This window comes from Carassius auratus, chromosome 23 (assembly GCF_003368295.1).
Source record: "Carassius auratus strain Wakin chromosome 23, ASM336829v1, whole genome shotgun sequence".
Classification (NCBI taxonomy): domain Eukaryota; kingdom Metazoa; phylum Chordata; class Actinopteri; order Cypriniformes; family Cyprinidae; genus Carassius; species Carassius auratus.
The window spans coordinates 15,414,623-15,436,885 of NC_039265.1; the positions used below are offsets into that span (position 1 = coordinate 15,414,623).

Sequence of the window (22,263 nt, forward strand, 5' to 3'; positions counted from 1 at the left end):
AGGGCTGGCCTCTGTCATGCCTCCTCTTTAAATATTTACCAGCTCCAACTGTGAAGATGCGTGTCAAAGACTGGAGGAGAGAGAGATGGAGAAGGGAAATAAATGACTACATGCTTGGCCCCCACCCTCAAGACCTCCCCGAGGGTCTGTCTGTCTGGAAAGCCGAGCGACGGACAGCAACAGAAACACAGATCTGAAGGCAAAGAAAGAGGCACGGGGAAAAAAAGAGGGGGAGGAGATAGGTGACTGAAGGTAATGGGAAAAAAGAGGAGTGGCAGAAGACAAGGAGATATATAGAGGGGGGCCTGTAATTTGCAGAGACCCCCTGCAGGGTAAATTATTTATAGCTTGGCCTTCCCTGCCCGTACAATTTGCCCTGAATTCACCTAAATTCATATCAGTTTGTTCATCATATATTTGGTTCGCGACTAGACTGGCCCTCTCTGTGCATTCAACTGTCTTCTTGAAGACCAGCATCTAATTTACATAAACCTGTTGCAGGTAACTCAAGAGTTAAGTTCATAAAGTGAGGTAGAGGGAAAATATTACTAGTTCACATTAATACTAATACACCTTATCCAAGATGACAAGCTCCACACAATAGTGTGCATGGAATGCTAGATTACAGATAACATTGATCTCATTACGCTCAGACGATAGTAGCGAAAGCAGCAATTATTGCTTGCTAATAAAAAGTCAATATTCTGTTGAGAGCGTGCATGTGCACCAGTGTTTACAAGACCAAAGTGAATCTAAGCCATTGCTGCTGAATCTTTATTGACAGGGCAAAATAAATTATATTTACCCGAGTTGTCTGCAACCTGTACTGAATGTGACGGAGTAAAAGAACCATTTCTTTCCTTTACTTTTTATAATCTGAAGAAACCTATTTCTGAAGAATCCTTTGTGAAACAGAAAAAGTACCTTTATTTTTAAGAGTGTAGGGCGCTCACAGCAATTTTTTTAAATCTTTCTAAAATACTGTGCACTAAAAGCGCAAATTTTAATAACAATATCCACATCAACAGACCATAAAGATCTGGGCTGTGTTTCTCAAAAGCATAAGCATTAGATTATCTTAGAATGGTTCATCTTCAAAGCTTTGGAGAAAAGTTGCGCCATCGCCTTGTTTATTAAAATACATATACAGTACACTGCCGCTTTAAATGCTGAAGTGCTATAAAGTCAAATGGATTCTGATCGGTTGTCAGTATTTTTATCTTTCATCAACTGAAAAAAAAAGGGTTTCCAAAGAGATTCCAACAATATGATTACTGACTTTCATTTGACTTTTATCACAGAATTTGAATTATTATGAATTGTTGTCCTTATAGAATTTTGTGTAATTTTGTATTAAAATTTTATTTCTCTAATTATTGACATTATTTCTTTCTATCCTCACAAAATCAGAAAGAAATTAAAAATTTATAGTTATTATACATGAAGTGAACTTTTTTTGTTGTGTATGACCCTTAATTATATGAAAAGAGAAAAACAAAAACAAGACAACAACATTGACAGCCAATCAACAGTCAAGCTACATTCTTTTTAGTGAATCAATCTGGTTCCAGTATGAATGAATAATTTTATAAAGTATTCTTTTAAGGTGTGAATTACGCTGTCGAATTCTTCTGAACGTTACGGAATCAACATCTGTTTTACTGATCTGGAAGTGTGTTTTTTTGTTGGCTTTGTGTTGGTTGTTGTTTTTTTGTTTTTTTTTAGATTATGTCCACATTGAAGGTTTTGTGTGATTATCAATACAGACCAACTGTCTACATAAAGCGTAGAGAAGCATGAACAGGGACTACTGCACAAACAAAACTCTGTAAATCACGGGTCTGCAAACAGCAACTGAGGATCTATAGTATAAGCTATAAAGGATAGGACAACATTTCTCTGTCATTTCTCATTCAAGAGCATGAATGGGTCTCTTTGACTCCTCCTCCCCTGATGTTACACTTTATAGTTGAGCTTTTCTTCACACAGCGACAGAAGCACACACTCCTCTTTGCTTTGCAGCAGAAAGTTCTAAAGTGCACCCAGATCACCGCACCGCTGACTTGAGCCGATAATTCTCTGCTTTATTGACTTGACATCCTATGCGGTTTACCCAGGGGTCCTCCTCGCATGGATGTGGCCTCGCATCTTCATAAAGGCCTCTGATGTGCGCCGACAGCACGGGAACGCACCGGAGAGCAGAGAGCCGCCCTAACCACCTGACAACTGACCTGTATCTTAGATTGCTACTGAGGCAATGTTTGCAGAACACAGAGTCTAAGACGTGTTTTTTTCATAATTATTCTGCTTCTTGCTTTCTTACAAACCCTCGCTCTTCTCATAGTTTCTCTGGGTTAAGGGTTACTATCAGAGACATTGAAGCTGTGGAAAAATAAAGGTTGTTAGAGGGGCTACCGCCCACTCTCTCCATCCCCGTTACCTTGGCAACGGGGTCTCCACAGCATCTCCTCCATACATGGACATACAAATTCAGTTATTCATACGCACACACACACACACACACACACACACACACACAAGGAAACTATAATGGAGGGATGTAGCATACACATCACTAGCTCGCAACACCCAAATCTATCTGATGTTTTTCAGTTTGCAAGATATTAAGCTCTAACCACACTCAATGTCAACAAGATGACAAGCATCCGGGAAAAAATATTCACTCCCGTTGTCTCTTTTCCATGTTCAATGAAGCAGTAGCCTTCAGGTTTATTTATTTATTGATGTTTTTTCCCTTCAGATACAATAAAAACAGAAGGAATAAAAGACATGGTGAATAATTCAAATAAAGAAGTGTGTTCATTAAGACAAGAAAGGTGGATAGACATCTCTAACACAGCTCGAGGGGGGAAGGGAGAGAGAGGAGAGATGAGGGAGGGACGGAGACGCCTCAAGATCAAACAGATTCTGATTGAATAATGATATTAAAAATTCATCTGATGGTTATACAAAGAGAGCAAGAGAGATGTGGGAACGTGGTGTCTAGAAAATGATGACAGCATTTAGAGAAAATTAACTAGTGGAAATTAACCAACCAGAGAGCTTCAGTTTTATCTAGCCGACAGCAACATATGGCAGAGCTGTTGAGTCAATGTGTTCATTAACCAATGTGTATACAAAGGTCAAGCTAGCAATTTATTATTATTAATTACATGTATAAAGCACTTTTGTCATAGACTCAAAGCACTGTATAAATGTAACCTCAACCAACATTTTTACCGATAAATCAATCACATATATCACTAAAAAGTAAATGATTGCAGGTTGGTTTATATTGATTTACTAAATTAAATATATAAACATTAAAATAGTAATACACATAAAATAGAAATTAGATGCACTAGGTAATTTAATGACCTAGGTGATTTAAGTGGATATTCTGATCATATATATATATATATATATATATATATATTTTTTTTTTTTTTTTTACAAGCACACAAATCCAAACCACATCAATCTTAATAACTACTATTAATTTACTCTTTAATCACCTATAAAAACACCAAACATTCAGGTGTGCATAATTATTAAGCAGGTTTTCTATCACCAATAAAATGAGTCAAAAAAAAAAAAAGAAGAAAGAAAACGATTTAAATCAAATTTAAAAGTAAAATATGATTAAGATACTGTACATGTGTCTTGGAATTGGTCAAATGTGCTTGGAAAAAAATATGTTCAGAATATCAACTTTTGTTATAAACAAAAAACATAGTATTTATGTACTAAAATTTAATATTAATTATCCAGTCAATTTATTAAAATTTTGTGTGTAGATCTAGATTAATTGTACAGCCTTGAATGAAGCCATGGATTAAAAATCAAGCATATTTTCATGTTATTTGCAAAAAAAGTTAATTGATGTCAGCATCTAAAAAGGAAGGTGCTTCATTGGTTTGGAACCACTGCAAACAGATTCACTTGCACAGATTCTTAGTCTCTCCATCTCAACTCTAAATGGGCCACATTCACTTTGTTAGTGTCAGCCGCAATGACATACTAAGCTTGTGGAACACCAGCGTTCATTAAAAAACACCTCTGGTGCTTTGGGATGACGCATGACATGCACACTTGGCCGGTCACCCAATTACAAATTTCACCCTATTCCGACAAGCCAAGACAACAACGATGGCTAATCTCTGCAGACATGAAGATATTCTACACTAAAGAGGTAATTAATATGACAAATGCTGCTGAAATGCTTGTGACATGCTAGCATGGGACAGATGTGTGTGGGGGGGCCTAAACTCATAAAAGGCTACAGTGAGTCAATATTAGCTCTGGTAAATGTAGCAATCATAGCATTATGAAATTAAGCGGAAAACCCATTACCACTGACCTTCTTTCCCCCTCCCCCTCGGTCCGCTTTTTTCAGGCATGGCTACTTTCTTGTCCCGGAGTATCTAGCAAGTCTCTCGATTGTCTAAATTCAGCCATGACTTTGACCTTCACTTTTGATTTTTCTCTTTTGAAATATAACCCGATGCTTTCCACCTGACTTGGATCTCAATGTCGGATTTCTGTTCTCAGGGGCTGTCAAAGGGGTCGAGATTGACCTGATGAGACAGGTGAGGGCATTTAGAGGAGCTGTCTCAAGCTCTCGACTACCGACAGATATGATAGACACATCCTGTTCTACACTGACAGACCTGCAATGGGGCATCTGACTTATTCAAAGAGCCAGTAACAGACAGCTTTATATAAAGGTGATATATATTATATATATATATATATATATATATATATATATATATATATATATATATATATAAAAAAAGTATTATAATATAAACAAAACAAATTAAAAGTATAACAATTAAAAAATATATATTTAAAAAATTATATTTACATCTTATATACAAACTATTAAATAAATGAAATGTAATAAAATATAAATATATATATTTATACATAAACACACACACTTTATTTTAGTGAAATATTTGATTGATTTATTTATCAGTAAAAATGGTGGTAGAGGTTATAAAAAAAATTAATAAAAAAAAAAAAAACACTTTACATAGCAACCAGTTACATTGCCTAAAATAAATGTATTTTATATATTCACATACATTTTAACCTAATATCAAGAAAAAAAAACCCAAAACTACTTGAAAATAGTAACAAATAAAAGAAAACAATAGAACAGTAAAATAATCCAATATCATCAACCATTTTTAACAATGAGAGCTTCATAAACAAAAAGTAAAGTCTACAACCTTGTTTTGCTCAGAAAAGCATAATTATGTATACAAAAATAACATTTGACCAAGCCAAAACAGCATCACAACACAGAGGATAATTAAACCCAGCGCATCTCAAAGCACGGCAGCTCAATTAGGCCTTAATCAGGCCTGGACTACACAATTGCATGGAAGCATATCATTAGCATGCCGCATGCTGTAGCTGGCTCCAATCTAGGGCCCCTGTGTGATGGAGACGGGGTACAGGCTGTCAGTAAGTGTGCATGAGTGTGCGTGGAGGTGTTACAGGTCCCTTGGGCCCAGTGATAAGTGGAGAGCACTGGGGGGAGCGCAGCTGTCGAGGGGTTGTGTGACACACGGGGCATGTCAGCCGCTCCCGAGGGGACCACCTACACACCCCTCACCCTCATCACTCCCAGACTGATAGACAGCCCGACCACACCATCAGCTCTGACGTTACACCACAAAACATGCTTTACACTGACAGGTCACACCCATTACAAACCCCCATCAAAGAAGCTCAACAGGGTGCTAGCGACACCAAGATCGAGGTTTCGTTCCCAGAGAACTTGCATCGTAATAATTAAAAACTCATATGAAAATACTCTGTGCATTGAACATTTTTTCATTCATCCAATTAAAAACATATAGGGTAATGTTTCACTTTTTTTTTTTTTTTTTATTTCAGCCAATGAAAAATAAAGCATTTGCCATGATAACTTAATAATGGCGCATAATTATCAAAAAAATGTGTGGGTGCTCAGCTAATATGTTTCTTTAGTGCTTGAGTGTCTACTATTTATGATATGACAAAGCGAATGGGAAATTAAAACTAAAATGTTTGAGTATTGTGAGGTTTGAACAGCACTCTATGGTGATATTGACCCATTAATCTGTGTATATGTGTGTGTGTGTCTGTGTATACACATTTCTGATCACTTGCTGTCAGAACATTTGCATATGCATTTTGTATTATTACTACGAACATATAATTGTATGCGTGTCTAGACAGACAGACAGACAGACAGACAGATAGACATATATATAGATAAATGGATAGATGGATTTAACACAAAATAGCTTTAAATAATCTTTTGGGGGTATTTTCACAGCCAAAAGTAATTTGTGATTACTTAGATTAATTAATTGACAAATGACAGCCCTAAAATTTATAGTATAATTTATAGTATACTATAAACTATAAAACTACCGTATTAAATTCAAAATTCTCCTTCTCGCTTTTAAGTCTCTGCATGGCCTTGCTCCCCCCTACCTCTGTAACCTGCTTCTCCCTTACACCCCAACTCGCTCTTTACGATCCGCTGATTCCAGCCTTCTCGTTGTCCCTCGGCATCGCCTTGCTTCAATGGGGGGCAGATCATTCAGTGTTGTTGCACCCAAAATGTGGAACTCTCTCCCCCCATCACTCCGTTTTGTTAACACTATCTCTGAATTCAAATCCATGCTCAAAACACACCTATTTTCTGAATGTTATAGGTCTTAGTGTGTTTTTTATTTTTTACTTTATTTATTTATTTATTTTTTTCCTCTCTCTCTGCTAGTTGCTGCCCCATCTACACAATTCTCACTTACTGTACTTGCACTCTCATTTGCCTATTGTTGTTCTGTCTGCTCTCTCTATCAATTGCCTTTATTGTTGTTTGTTTATTGTAACCTGTCCTTGAGCTCTGGAAAGGCGCTATATAAATAAAACTTATTATTATTATTATTATTATTATTATTATTATTATTATTATTATTATTATACCAATAATACTAACATAACACTGGCATCTAATGGCTACAAATTATTTAAGGGACTGCAAGGAATGCTTAAAAATAATTTTTTATATATAATGTGACGAGTCAGCTGCCTCCTCCCTGATTATCACCGGCACCCCGTCCTAAATCGCCGCCCTTCACCAGGCTCCCGACTGGAGTGGGTGTGTGAGAGGAGGGGCGCTGGACGAGTCAGGGCTGGCGGCGTGTGATGGGGCACACCTGAAGGAAGTGGAGCCTCATTACCGCCGCTGTTTAAAAGCCCAACGCGCCTCTCCTCAGGAGACCGGTCTCTTCCCCGTGCATGCACACTGGTGTCCTCGTGGGTCCAGGAAGGGTGCGTTGAGGGACTCCCGCGCCACCAAGACGTGAGCTGCCGGACCCGCGATCCGGATGGGAACCGCACCCGTATACACGGCCGACGGGCCAGGATGCCGGGCCGTCCATCCCCTACCAGCGCCGCGGCCAACGAGAGAGACGCGGCCGCTAGGAGAAGCCGCCGCCCCTCGCGCCCCGGACCAAGGAGGGGAGCGCGTGCGGCCGCCGGACTCCGCCCCTTGCCTGGACCCTTCCTTGATGAACACTGCCCGACCCACACAAATCCCGCAGCACGACGAGGACACCAGATTCCCTGTTATTTTGGACACTTCCCCCCTTTGGCCACTTTTATTCCCTTTGTTTTATGATTTCTGTTAATAAAAGCCTCTCCGAGGCCTGACGCCACGCCCACTGTGTCTGTCTTGTGCTCCTCCCGTGACACTGGTGGAGAATGCAGGCAGGCGGAGCCTAGACAGCGCAGTTGGGAAACGTCTGGTGACGTCACCCCCTCTCGCTTGCAAACGTTCGTGAGAACCCAGACTGGGACGGAGGAAAACTGGGGACAGCCTCCCAGCCACACAAGGGGTAAGTGACTTTTCCATTGTCATTTTACCCTGTGGTTGGTTGAGGCTGTCACTAAAACCCGGTTTCTCTGTCCCTGTTCTGGTGCGCTGCGAGAGGGAGGACCGCCCGGAGAGGAAGCCCCGCCCACTCCGACCGTTTGGAGCCTGGTTGAGGATGGTAGCACTCCCGTGTGGGTGGCGCCCTGGGGACGGGGATGTCGCTTGGGAGGGGGAATGTGACGAGTCAGCTGCCTCCTCCCTGATTGTCACCGGCACCCCGTCCTAAATCGCCGCCCTTCACCAGGCTCCCGACCGGAGTGGGTGTGTGAGAGGAGGGGCGCTGGACGAGTCAGGGCTGGCGGCGTGTGATGGGGCACACCTGAAGGAAGTGGAGCCTCATTACCGCCGCTGTTTAAAAGCCCAACGCGCCTCTCCTCAGGAGACCGGTCTCTTCCCCGTGCATGCACACTGGTGTCCTCGTGGGTCCAGGAAGGGTGCGTTGAGGGACTCCCGCGCCACCAAGACGTGAGCTGCCGGACCCGCGATCCGGATGGGAACCGCACCCGTATACACGGCCGACGGGCCAGGATGCCGGGCCGTCCATCCCCTACCAGCGCCGCGGCCAACGAGAGAGACGCGGCCGCTAGGAGAAGCCGCCGCCCCTCGCGCCCCGGACCTAGGAGGGGAGCGCGTGCGGCCGCCGGACTCCGCCCCTTGCCTGGACCCTTCCTTGATGAACACTGCCCGACCCACACAAATCCCGCAGCACGACGAGGACACCAGATTCCCTGTTATTTTGGACACTTCCCCCCTTTGGCCACTTTTATTCCCTTTGTTTTATGATTTCTGTTAATAAAAGCCTCTCCGAGGCCTGACGCCACGCCCACTGTGTCTGTCTTGTGCTCCTCCCGTGACACTGGTGGAGAATGCAGGCAGGCGGAGCCTAGACAGCGCAGTTGGGAAACGTCTGGTGACGTCACCCCCTCTCGCTTGCAAACGTTCGTGAGAACCCAGACTGGGACGGAGGAAAACTGGGGACAGCCTCCCAGCCACACAAGGGGTAAGTGACTTTTCCATTGTCATTTTACCCTGTGGTTGGTTGAGGCTGTCACTAAAACCCGGTTTCTCTGTCCCTGTTCTGGTGCGCTGCGAGAGGGAGGACCGCCCGGAGAGGAAGCCCCGCCCACTCCGACCGTTTGGAGCCTGGTTGAGGATGGTAGCACTCCCGTGTGGGTGGCGCCCTGGGGACGGGGATGTCGCTTGGGAGGGGGAATGTGACGAGTCAGCTGCCTCCTCCCTGATTGTCACCGGCACCCCGTCCTAAATCGCCGCCCTTCACCAGGCTCCCGACTGGAGTGGGTGTGTGAGAGGAGGGGCGCTGGACGAGTCAGGGCTGGCGGCGTGTGATGGGGCACACCTGAAGGAAGTGGAGCCTCATTACCGCCGCTGTTTAAAAGCCCAACGCGCCTCTCCTCAGGAGACCGGTCTCTTCCCCGTGCATGCACACTGGTGTCCTCGTGGGTCCAGGAAGGGTGCGTTGAGGGACTCCCGCGCCACCAAGACGTGAGCTGCCGGACCCGCGATCCGGATGGGAACCGCACCCGTATACACGGCCGACGGGCCAGGATGCCGGGCCGTCCATCCCCTACCAGCGCCGCGGCCAACGAGAGAGACGCGGCCGCTAGGAGAAGCCGCCGCCCCTCGCGCCCCGGACCTAGGAGGGGAGCGCGTGCGGCCGCCGGACTCCGCCCCTTACCTGGACCCTTCCTTGATGAACACTGCCCGACCTACACAAATCCCGCAGCACAACGAGGACACCAGATTCCCTGTTATTTTGGACACTTTCCCCCTTTTTGGCCACTTTTACTCCCTTTGTTTTATGATTTCTGTTAATAAAAGCCTCTCCGAGGCCTGACGCCACGCCCACTGTGTCTGTCTTGTGCTCCTCCCGTGACAATATATATATATATATATATATATATATAATATTCAAACATTTCTTATAAATTTATATTTATCGTAAAGAAAAATTATAAATTTTTCACTGAAGGAATATGTATATGAACTCCACAGTTTGATTAAAAATCATGAAACACTTGAAATGTTGTTCGAGCAGCATTTAGCTAAACTGCAAAAATAATGATTTGTTTTCCATCACGTTTCCCAAATACCCTTAATGCTCATTTGTCAGCTAAATAGAACTCACTTCATTGGTTGAGCCACTTTGTCCGCTCAAACAAAAAGCAATGTTTTGACACTACTACAGAGTTTACACAGGGTTTACACTTTTGAGGGAATCACCCTACAGATAGCTTATAGTCAGCATATTGAGCTGGGACAGACAGATTTTGACACTGTAAAAGTACACCACCCAACAGATAAACGTAAAAGTAGTTACAAAGTACTTACCCTCGACTTGTAAACAGGAAAACACTCAGCAAAGTAGATAAGTCCATTAGTCTATTCAGCAATCTTCGAAGCTATCAGCCATTTCTGCTTTGGATTATTCATGATGTCTCATGACTTCTTATCTCATTACCTAAAAAGCCTGATCTCTTTGCAGTGAATGGGAAAATTGATAGGTGAATTCTAGGCTGCACCTAATCTGTGCTAGTGCACTCATCTCATATGGAAATGAGAAGTATTGACAGGTCAAGGTCAGCCCTGCTTTAGTATTCCACAGGATTTGCATTCAGTCAAGCGCAGCATGCCGTGCCTCGTCTCTGAAGTGCCGTGGACACGTACGACTAAAGTGAAACAATATAGTTAAGAGAAATCATTTTATCAGTATATGTGGTCTATATTATCAGAGGTTCTCTTTCAGATCAGCAAGCCTCGATTATCCATCCACAGGAACCTTCCTTCACCACCAGCCCCATTAACTTTGTTAAAAGTTGCAAAAGCAGCACTTGCCTCTAAGTGCTCCTGATATAATCGAAAAGAGCACCTCGTGGGAACCGTGAGAAGAAATAAGCGAGACGCTGCCTGCAGGCTGTGGATGCGAGCTCTGTAGGTCGAGTTTGTTATGTAAAAAAAAAAAAATAAATCTAATTGAGATTCTCATCTTCCTTGAGCTAGAGCGATTCTGTATATTTATCACATCTTCACCGCTTCACCGTTTAGATCAAATCTCTGTCTTCCAGGAGTTATCACAAGCACATAAGCCATTAGTGGCTCGTGCAGCATGAACAAGTGAAATCGGTTTGAAGCCATTTGACTGTCATTCAAATGTCTTCGTCTGAATAGCGAGTAAATGGGGTCATGATGGCTGTGAGAGTGTACTGGGAAATGCATACTGTCTGATGTACTCCATACTAGGCACAAGTCTGCGTGATGTCAGAGGAAGCTTAACCTGAGACCGTGTGACTGTTGGAAAAACACAGTGATTTATTCAGTCATGCTCGAATGGACAACGAATTGCATTGCTGTCCAATACTATGATGCTAGCAAGGTGTCAATACTAGCCTGCCTGCTTCTTTTTTGCACCAATCACCATGACAACCCTCTGACTCTAGCGGCACGCAGCCATACATCTCCCTTCCCCCATTCCTCCACCCCCCCCATCTCTCTCTCTCTCTCTCCCCCTCTCTCTCTATCCATCTTTTCTCATCTGTCGCTACTTTCTTCTTGGCACAACTTCTGCATGTCCCTTATGTTTTCCCCAGCACACGGATGGCTGATGTGACGCTACAATCCAGACTGTCAAACACGGTTAAGAAGTAGCTGTCTTAATATGTGCCACTTTCAGGGTGCAAAACGGATCCAAAAGTATTTCCATTGCTCAGGATGTCGAAGTCTTAATATTCCATGAGCTGTTTTATATAGACCAATTTGGAGTACATCAGTCACATGACTTGCAGACTTTGTTTCTCGCAAATGCAAGTTTATATCTCCTAATTTAATTCAAAAATAGCAAGTTTGTCAATTCTGAGGAAAAAAGCCGGAAGTGTGGGATATTAACTCCTAATTCTGAGCCATGGGGAAAAGACAGAAAGATGCCCACAAAACGGCATCTCATCTCTGTTTGCAAACACCAAATTGGTTTGTTCTAATATATACATAATATTTTGTATGAAGCCTGTAATTCTTAAACATTAAATAAACAAAAAGTCAAATGGACTATATATATATATATATATATATATATATTTTTTTTTTTTTATGTTAAATGAAATGTGCTGTAGAAAGTGTTACTTCTTAGGTGTCACAATTTTAAAGCTTTTTTTTTAAATGGAGGAAAATGTAGGACACAGCTAAATATTACATGTTTGGTAATTAAAATGAATAAATAATTAAAAACAGTTGTTTACTACAAGGAATTAAATAATTCTTCAAGTGTAGATATACATTTTATGTTTAAAACTAGCTATATTAGACTAATTTGATGTTGGATAATAACATATCTAAAAGTTCTCATAATAGAAAACAATCTGGGATTTTTGCCTCTAATGCTTAGAAAAAAAGCAGTGAGACAGCAAAGGGCTCATTTGTCCTCATTATTCATATGCATTTCCTGAGTGTTCTGGGATTTCAATCAGTGCTGCTCATTTATATCTATCTAGACCAGGATAAAGATGAACATCAAAATATGTCATAATGCTCCAAGAAGTCTTTTCCGCTTGTCATTCAAGGAGGAGAAAAATCAGTACTATAAATTCTGCAGGCCATGCATAATACAGAGGTTTGCAGTTTGGAAAGATTTTGTAAGAGAATGACACATGATATGTGCTATTAACTTTTATTAGAACTCAAGTCATAAAGTGCAACATCAAAATGGAAAACTTTTACATTTTTGGGGTCATTAAAAGCTATATAGTCATTTGATATGATGATGCTAACTCTGCCAAACACTAACACTTTTCTTGGATTCTGTCTCTTCACCAGATCCCATCAGAAGACACCCGCTTTGTCTGTTATCCAAAACCCTCAAACACAGAGTTAGGCCTTCAAGAAATTTATTGAGAAGTTCAAGCTTTATCAGAGTGTCTATGTCAACAAACAGAACAACATTAATTTCAGACAGAACCTCACCTTTAACCTCAAGATGATTCTTTCTGATCTTCTTTCAGCAAGAGATAGATTAATGATGTTATATGTTATTGCAGAGGGGACAGGAAAGCAAAGGGACTGAATCACTACTATCCTTGTGTGCTATTACACAAGGATGGTAGTAATTCACATCCTAGTGAAAGAAAAAGTACATTTCAAAATAAATATAAAAAAGCAAGGTTTTTGCGAAAATGAACAAGTGAGTTTAAATACAACATTTTTAAGTGCTGCCAACAGTGTGTGCAATATGACGTGAGTGTCTTGTTCGCTGGAAATGTTTTTCTGAACTTTCTTAAATGCCAGCCACCCACACATATCCGTTGTAATCCAATGAAGGGTGGGGGAAGATTTGTTCTCGTTAACTAGCTGTCTCCATCGATATCTCCGGTTAGTCTCTCTTCCTCCAATTTCCCATTCTCCTCTACTCTCAGATGCCTGCTCTTCTTCACATCAGTCTGAGAGTAAACTGCACTCTCAGGCAAACACACATGCTCCATCAGGAACAGACTGTACCCACTGTCCCATTAATGAAGCTCAAGAGACCATAACTTCATAAAGACAACAACAAACATATTGCTTCAACCATGTTTCTCGAACTACGATCTTAAGTAATTCTGTCTTTAAAAGTTAATAGATATTAATTACCCATTCCTCTACATTCTAGTTGAAATCAAATCACATGTAAATTTTCTCCACAGGTACCCACAAGTCATAGCGAGGGGTGTGGGCCATGGTGTGTGGCTTTTTACGGCCTCTTCCGGGCAAATGTGTGCCCCCGTGATTGGGTTTTTCCCTGGTGGCAAATCTAATTATGCCCAAAAGAAAGTACTGTGGAACTCGATTTCAGACTCAGCGGTCGTAGCCTTTCAGCACATACTGATGTTGGCCCATCAAAGGCAGCACGTTATCTCCAGCAACCAGCGCTGCCTCAGAGTTGTTAAAGTCGGGGTGTGGTATGACACTTCACTGTGTTTGGGATCAAACGCAAGCAATTCTGTCATGATATTACTCTCTGGCCCGTCTTGTTGTAATGTGACACAGCACAGCGCACTGCATTTGTCCTTATTCTATATAAATATACACACAAACACACGGAGCGAGTATATACCGCATTCTGCTAATCTCTTTCACCCCCCCCCCCAATCGCATCTGTAATCTGGGGGCCAGTGTGTCCTTTTCTCCTACTTTTTTCCCCCCATGTGTCTGGCTATATACTCTAGAAGGGGACTCGGCTGTAACCAGGGCTCTCTCACTCGTCTCTCTTTCTCTCCCTCTCTCCAGGCTGATAAGAGATGACAGCGGTAGTTGGCCCCGATTCCTGGCTGAGTCTCAGCAGAGCACACAAGGGGAAATGGAGAGAAAGAGAGAAAGAGAGCACACGGGGATCCGCACTGCCCTTTCCCGGCAGTTACAGAACCGATGAAAAGCTATAAAAAGTGTTTGACTACACAGAGCTGATGCCAGATGAATACACACTAGTGGTTCTCTAGTGGTTTTGTTTCAGGGTCTGGAACAAAAGATATTGCTTTTTTATTTTTATTTTTTTTAGCTGACAAGCCAAAAAAATGTAATTAAGTGAATAAGTTTATTTTTCTATCAGTATAGGCTATGAGTAGTTAATTACTAGGACTAATATAATATAATATAGTATAGTATAGTATAGTATAGTCGTACACACTATAGGGATTAAAAACTCTATTATTAAACATACATATATATATATATATATACATATATATATATATACACATATATATATATATATATATATATATGTATATATACATATATATATATATACATATATATATATATATATATATATATATATATATATATATATATATATATATATATATATATATATATATATACATACATACATACATACATGCATACATGCATACAAGCAATTATGCATTTTAAAATAAAATATTAACTTTTAACAATAACCTTTTTACATTCAATTATTTAAATCATATTGATTTAATTTATTTAAAAATATTGATTAAAAATAATAAATATTCTGCTTTCAATATAATATACTATAATAGTATATATAACAGTACACAGTAGGGGGATTTTTTATTATTATTAAATTTAACATATAATCACATTTACATTGATATTTGCTATACTATAGGTCTGAAACCCTATCAGAACAGACCAGTTTTGGGTCGTGACCCACCAGTTAAAAATCACTGTCACTGATATATGTTACACCAAAATCAAACCACTAGGGTCTCTCTCTCTCTCTCTCACACACACACACACACACACACACACACACACACACACACACACACACACAGGTAACACAACAGATGGAGCAAAGACAGAGCAAGAGAACATCAGCACCATCTTCTTCCAAATGCAATTAGGATTCCATGATGGTCTCCCTAATTCATTCTGTCCACAGTGGACGACTCAGGACTGGTCAGCCTAACGGACCCAGTGTCAACCTCAATTCCTCAAAATGAGTTTCCCAACCTTCCATATCCATGTCATTATCAGAGACATTATCAGCCACATTAGAGCAGATTGAGTTACCCTCGCGGTGTACATTACAGGCGTTCAGAGAGATCTTCTCTTGCTTGAGCGGCAGAGACGATAGTGGGAAGCGTTCCACAGCACTTAACAGAGCGTGTGAGCCACAGCCGTAGCAATGGCAGCTTACATGTCACAGAAATTTACACTTCATTGTCGATTCTTTACACAAGAGAGCCGAAGAAACGCATGTCTAATCCTTATAAAAATAAACCAGACAGGTGGCTTGACAGTGGCTTCACTGTGGGAGAAGAAGAAACGAGAGAGTGTAAGACAAAATACTGGAAAGGACGAGTGAATGAGACGAGAGAAACAGACGCAGCGCTCTCCATACTCAGATAGCCTTAAGAGGAGGGAAATCAACCTGCACGATATAAAGATTTAGGTTTTTTGTAACAGTAAAAGGAGATTTGCTAATTAGTGTCAGAGGCTGCGGAGATAAGCAGGGCGTTAATCTTCTAGTTGTGCTTTTGGCATCCTTCTAGTGAGTGTGTGTGTGTGCGTGTCTGTATGTGTGTAGCGCAGGCTTTTGAGTATGCACTTTGTCACTTTATCACTGTCAGCTGTGACATTTTAATGGCTCCAGGCATCATCTTGCTCTCGCTCTACCCTCTTTTATATATATATATATATATATGCACAGTCTGATAGCGTTCTACTCATTTCACACTTTTGGTAAGAGAAGCATCACTATTATTACTGCTCATATTTATGGTTAGAGATTTTAACAAACCATTACCCCTAAAGTATTCACATTGCCGCATAATGTGTGCGATGCTGTTTGTGCTACAGATATGAATGACATCTGAAATTGAGGAGAGGTGTGCTATTACTTTGCGACAGATGATATAATGGGTGGAAAATTGCACAAAATGGTAATTAGATGGGGGGGGGGATCCCACTTACACTGGAGAAACTGAAATATATAGAACAACCAGAATATAATGGAAACCACAATGAAGGCTTTAGCAACATCCTAGTAACCACCTAGCAAACTAGAAATTATTAGCATATGTGGTTGCAAATTAATTTCTACGTTGCTTACAGCTGAAACCAACAAGTCCCTGTCAGCATCTCAATGGCATAACCACCTAGCAACCTACAATTGCCTATAACATATCAATGCTCTGGCAACCACCCAAGATGCCAATGAACTGGCCATTCACACCACTGGTCATGTTGTTATGTCCAACAAGCCATGGCGCTCTCCCTTTAGATACTGTGTGTTCTCACGAAGTGAAAAATACATTGCGGAGAAAAGAGAAAACTGACAACATGATGACAAACAAGACAGAGCAGGTTACTCTGCTTTAATTGTTTTATTTTTTTAAGAAATTGAAACAATACTGTTCTGTCTTTAATATGCCGTTACAGAACGCTGTAGCACCTCAGTTCAAGCAGCATGTAAACCGATCATCTCTTCCTCTTTACAAGTTACAGCATGAAATTATCTTGAATGAACAAGAGAAGGTATCTGGTTTCAACCACAGAAAGACGTTAGATACACAATTTTTCAAGTTCAAGTAACTGACTTTATCTTCTCGTCGGTCTGGTTTGATTGTCGGACAAAACTGGCAGAATCAGCTACTGTCAATCAAACCATCATGGGAAAGGCCTGTTTTTGTGACTTTTTGTGACAGACAGACATCTGAGATTGGCTCAATTAAAGATTTGAGCAGATTAAAAAAAAATATATCAAAAATTTCAAATTTCACACATTTCAGTTCAAACTACTTGTAAAAGTGTATGTAGCATCTTATGACCCCTTTAATACACAGATCTAATACAGACGTGGTTTCTTTCCCATGTTGTTTACCTGCACAGACAAAACCGACTCTGTTTTTGTAACTTGTGTGTTTTCAACAAACTTGTGTGTATTTGACAGTTGAAGCGCAATAAGGTGCAAAAGAGAACTTGGTTTAGTACTCACATGCCGCATGACAGCCACTTACCGTGTGAGAAGTGTCCGTATCAGAAGTTTAAACTGAGAAGTTTAAACAGATGTGGCTTTAAAATGCATGATTTCAACACAACAGACATGATAATCAAAACTAAACCGTTTTTTGTTTGTTTGTTTTTTTTGTGTGTAAAGGCACTGCCCTATTCTAAAAAAGGAGGCCATCAGCAGCAGCTCATTTGCATTTAAAGAGACATGCTTCCACTCAAAATATGCATTTTCAAAATGATATAATAACTGATTTGTGGGGTATTTTGAACTGAAACATCACAGACACATTCAGGGGAAACCTTAAAAAGGGGCATAATAGGTGTCCTTTAATCAAATAACAGCAGAAGTTAAGAAAAATGAAGAGTAATCACTTTAAATTTTTCAAGGGAAATGTAGTTCAATTACAGTAATTCATTCCTTCATATTGCATTACACCCAACACTGCTTGCAAAATTGTAACATTCAGAACCCCTCCCCCCATCCCCACCTCTCGACTTATTCTCTCATTCCTTATGAACCTCATTCCAGCCCCGTTCACCTGGCTCTCTTCGAAGATCATTTCCTGTCCCCTCACGATGCTCTCTCATTCTTGATGCACATCTTCATCTCTCACCCGTCCCGGAGCCCCACCCAGCCCCTCTCCCCTCAGGTCATCCCATTGTCCAACTGCATAATTATCTCATTAAGCTTATTAGCATTGTTTATGACCCTGTATCTTTCCCTCCAAAAGATCTCTCCATCTCTTTTTTCTTTGTCCCTTCAGCTCTCTCATTTTTCGGCGTGCCCCCAATTTGCCACAGTTAGCACTTCGGTTAACTCTCTCTCTCTCTCCTGTTCCTTTCCTCTCCACTTTTGCATGCCCTTTCATCTTGCTTTGCTCACTCCAAATGTGTTTATGCGGAATAACATCTCTCAAGTTTGTTGTTGTTTATCTGCTCCTTTTTTCCCTAAAGTGTGCGTCAAGATACAGCGCAGTCGATTTTTCAGTGGTGCACTACAGGAATACATCAACATCATAGACACTGACGCAGCTGGTTCTACATTCAGCTCCAGTTATCTCCCATCTGTGTAAACACACCGTGCCTCACACGACATGCAAGGAGGATAAAGTGGAAGCTGAAATACCTGAGAAAACGACACTTGGACGCACACACACACTGCTTGAAGGCAGAGCAAAAGCTACGCTTAGCTGCGATAATAAAACCATACTGTATCCACTGCTAAGAGCAGGATATAAGGGAAATAAGATATTCGGTAGCATTTCTGTATAAAAATGTCACACTTTTCCCTCACTTGAGTGTGCTTAATGAGATTTATCCAAGCAAGACTTGTTCCTGGAGGAACATTCTGGCCAGTACTGGAGAAAACTTTCTATCAACCAATCAGATTTTTGAGTTAGGGGCTTAACCAATATTCTGAGGACCTTTTGACCTGTAGCAAAGCACCAAGCTAAAGTGCCAGCACCGTGTGGTGCTCAGGTTAAACAATGTCTCATCATGGCCAGAGTTGCATCCAAAATCGTGTACTGTCTGAGAAGGTTTTTCTTTTGAACAAGTGATTACATTGTAGTAGGCAATTTCGGATGACTTTGTTGGATGCTGACATTTTGAAGCATATCCAGTGCCGTACTAATATACATACTTCCCTAATAGTATATGGAAATACCTGCACACTTGCAAAACATAATTAAGTCTAGGTAATGATTTTGGACACAGCTTAGTCCTTTTTTTTTCTTTATGTAAAGTATCAAACTGCAAATACTTCTTTCTGTTTTGAAGAGCTTTTCGAAAATGACGCATGGCTTGAGAAATACGTTTAAGCCATGTGACTTTATTGATAATTTCTTAGAAATTATAGGATGGAGTTATTATTGTTTGATAGGAATATTGTTCCATAACCAAGAATGTGGATTTAGGAACACATTCAACTTGGGTAAATCACATTGTGCGTGGCAGCGTCTATATTCGTGTGGGCAGGATTGCGGATTATTGTCTGGCAGCAGAAGTGGGTGGTTTAATCAAACACAACTTCACACTTCAGCAGAACATCACAACTGCAGCATCAAGACTACAATTAACGTCTAATTCATTCAAATGTGTGCAGTCGCCTTGTCAGAAGAAGGACGGCTAAAATGTGTGATTCTCACAATTCTTCTCTCTTGATTACCATCGATCTGAGTGTCGACTCTGTAAGAGCGATGTGTTGTATCTTTCCTTGGTCCTGACTTGCCCCACCATCTCCAGGTCTTAATGTGCTTCTGGGTGGTTGGCGGGTGCAGTGTGAAATAAGACAACACTGTAGGTGAGATTAAATTAGCTGAGTGCATGGGGATCACACTCACCAAAGCACTGATCCTGCAGTAATGAATATATCATGCTTGACATAATGCTTTTGACTCCGCTAGGACAAACACTCAATGCCCCAGGCCTGCCACACAAACCTACAAACACTCTCACAGTTATACCACTGGAGGACTGAAAGCCACTGGAATGCTGAGCTGAAAACTAGCTGGGACAAAACTAGACTTATCAAGTCCAAGACCATGACTAGATCTGTTAAGACCCAACTCAACCCAGATCCAGACAGAAAAATGACCCACTGAGACCCAGTTCCAGACTAGACCCAGATCAGTGAATCCAATAGCCAGGCTGTAAGTTTTAATGAACTGAAATAGGTGAAATGTGAAAAAAAAAAAAAATAATAATAATTATATATATATATATATATATATATATATATATGATGTAAAAAATAAGTGTAAATAGGCTGTGACCTTGGTCTAGGATCATAAACAGTCTCAACAGTAGACCCAGACTAAAACTTAGACCAAATCCTCACTTATGTGTTTTCAAGAGAACTCTAAACCAAAAAAGTTTATTTTTCCAGTTACGGTGTATAGACATTAAAGATTTCAAATTTCTCATTTGCCAAACTGAATTATGATAAGAAAGGAGCCACACGTCTACAATGGCTGTTTTGAAGATCTCCACAGTGATTAATCTGGCAGACTGTTCAGCCCACGGCCACAATATGGTCACCCATTCCAGTCCAGGTCATCTCATAACAAATCTTCCAAACAGCAGTCTGCCATTTCAATAAATGATGCATAAATGGAGAAAATGATTCACTGCAGCTGTAGACATCATGTCAAAAGTTGATGCAATGTTTAATCAAAATTCAAATAAGTTAGAAAAAAAGAAACTCATGAAAGAACTCCATGTCAATAGAGTACACATCTCCTCACATACTCTACAAGACAACAGAGAGACTCCTCAGAAAGCAGAGATTCACACAGAGTTCATTCATTTGGGCAATAATGCGTCTTTCATTAAAAAGAGATATTAAGATGAATGAGGCAAATGTTTGTCAGACAAAGAGACGGCTTTATTTCAGCCGACTGTGGGAGGAGACTGCACTTGTTTTAGCACAGATGCATTTCTCTTTATATTTTTTACTTTGTTGCTTCATGTTGTCAGTCGCATTATATGCAATTCACATAAAAAGTGTTTTGAACAATTTCTGCTGTCAAAATCAAGCAGGCTTACAAGAAAATGACGTGTCTGAACTTTAAGTTGACGATGTGGGTTTATTTTGATTTATCGCCAAACTTTTTTGCTTTTTGGTGATTAAATCTAAAGAATTGAATGATTTAAAGTGACCTCTGTCAGCATAAGTTAATTTGATAAGCATATTTAAGATTGACTGTTTGAGACGGCTGCATTATGGCCTCAATTGCATGATTGGCTTCATTTTATAAAGCTTTCCATGTGGGGGTATAAAAAAAAAAAAAAAATGCAATTCATTTTCAAGAACCCATTACTCTGATTGCAGTTTAGAGAAGTATTTTCCCTGGCAATGCATGAATAAAGATACAGCCTTGAAGAAGAAAAAAATCACTTGTGAGTGCTGAAAAGAACAATAAAGAGGATTGTTCAAAGCTCGACATTGCTTTCCAACTTGTCAGTTTTCTTTTTAAAAGCATTAGATATTTTGATACGGTGTTACAAATTAAATTCAGTCTCTCCTCAGTTACTCTCTCATCTTCTCTCTTGATTCCAAATCTCTAGTGGAAACTTCTTCATCTTCTCAACATTTGAACGTTTTCTACTGCAGTCCAGGTATAAAAAGGGCTCCAAAGAAATTTAAGTCACATTTCATTTATGAATTTAATTTGGTTACACTTTATTTTAAGATCCATGTTACAGTATGATTGTATGCCTTTAAATACTGAGTAATATTAATTAACTACATGTATTTACTATATTGTTGGGTTTGGATTAGGGATACTTGCATGTAGTTATGAATCTTTTATTGTAATAATAAGTTAATGTAACTTGCATAACAAGTACACCTTAAAATAAAGTGTTACCTCTAATTAGATAATGGATTATCAATGTAAAACAAGTTTGAAAACCAGGAGATGAACCGTATAATGCAAAAATTACTTCTACAACTGTTAAATTAGCAAATATATGAAATATTTTAAAACCATTTTGAACAATTCACATAAAATAATTTGCATAATTGTTAATTATACCGTCTCTGTCTCTCTCTCTAGATATATATTATTTATGTTGGCAGCTTAATTGTTCATAAATAAATGAGCTAAAACAATGGTCTTTATATATTTTTACAATATGTGACCCTGGACCACAAAACCAGTCATAAGGGTGATTTAAAAATATATATTTTTTAAATAATTTATACATCAGTTGATGAATAAATAAGCATTCTATGTATATATGGTTTGTTAGGATAAGGACAATATTTGGCTGAGAAAATCTGGAATCTGAGGATGCAAAAAATCTAAATATCGAGAAAATTGCAGAAAGGT

The 22,263-nt window shown here is 40.2% G+C and overlaps 1 protein-coding gene across 2 annotated transcripts in view; it reads right to left on the bottom strand.

Annotated features, from left to right (window-relative positions):
- LOC113041494 (neural cell adhesion molecule L1-like) overlaps positions 1-22,263 on the bottom strand; it is a 55,541-nt gene that overhangs the window by 23,842 nt on the left and 9,436 nt on the right. Inside the window, exon 1 of one of the 2 annotated variants that reach the window (XM_026200081.1) lies at positions 17,434-17,509. The exons of the other annotated variant lie outside the window; for it this stretch is intronic. The gene's annotated coding sequence lies outside the window, so the exon portion shown is untranslated. Of the gene's footprint in view, positions 1-17,433; positions 17,510-22,263 lie in introns of those variants that run through there. 2 annotated transcript variants of the gene reach the window in all.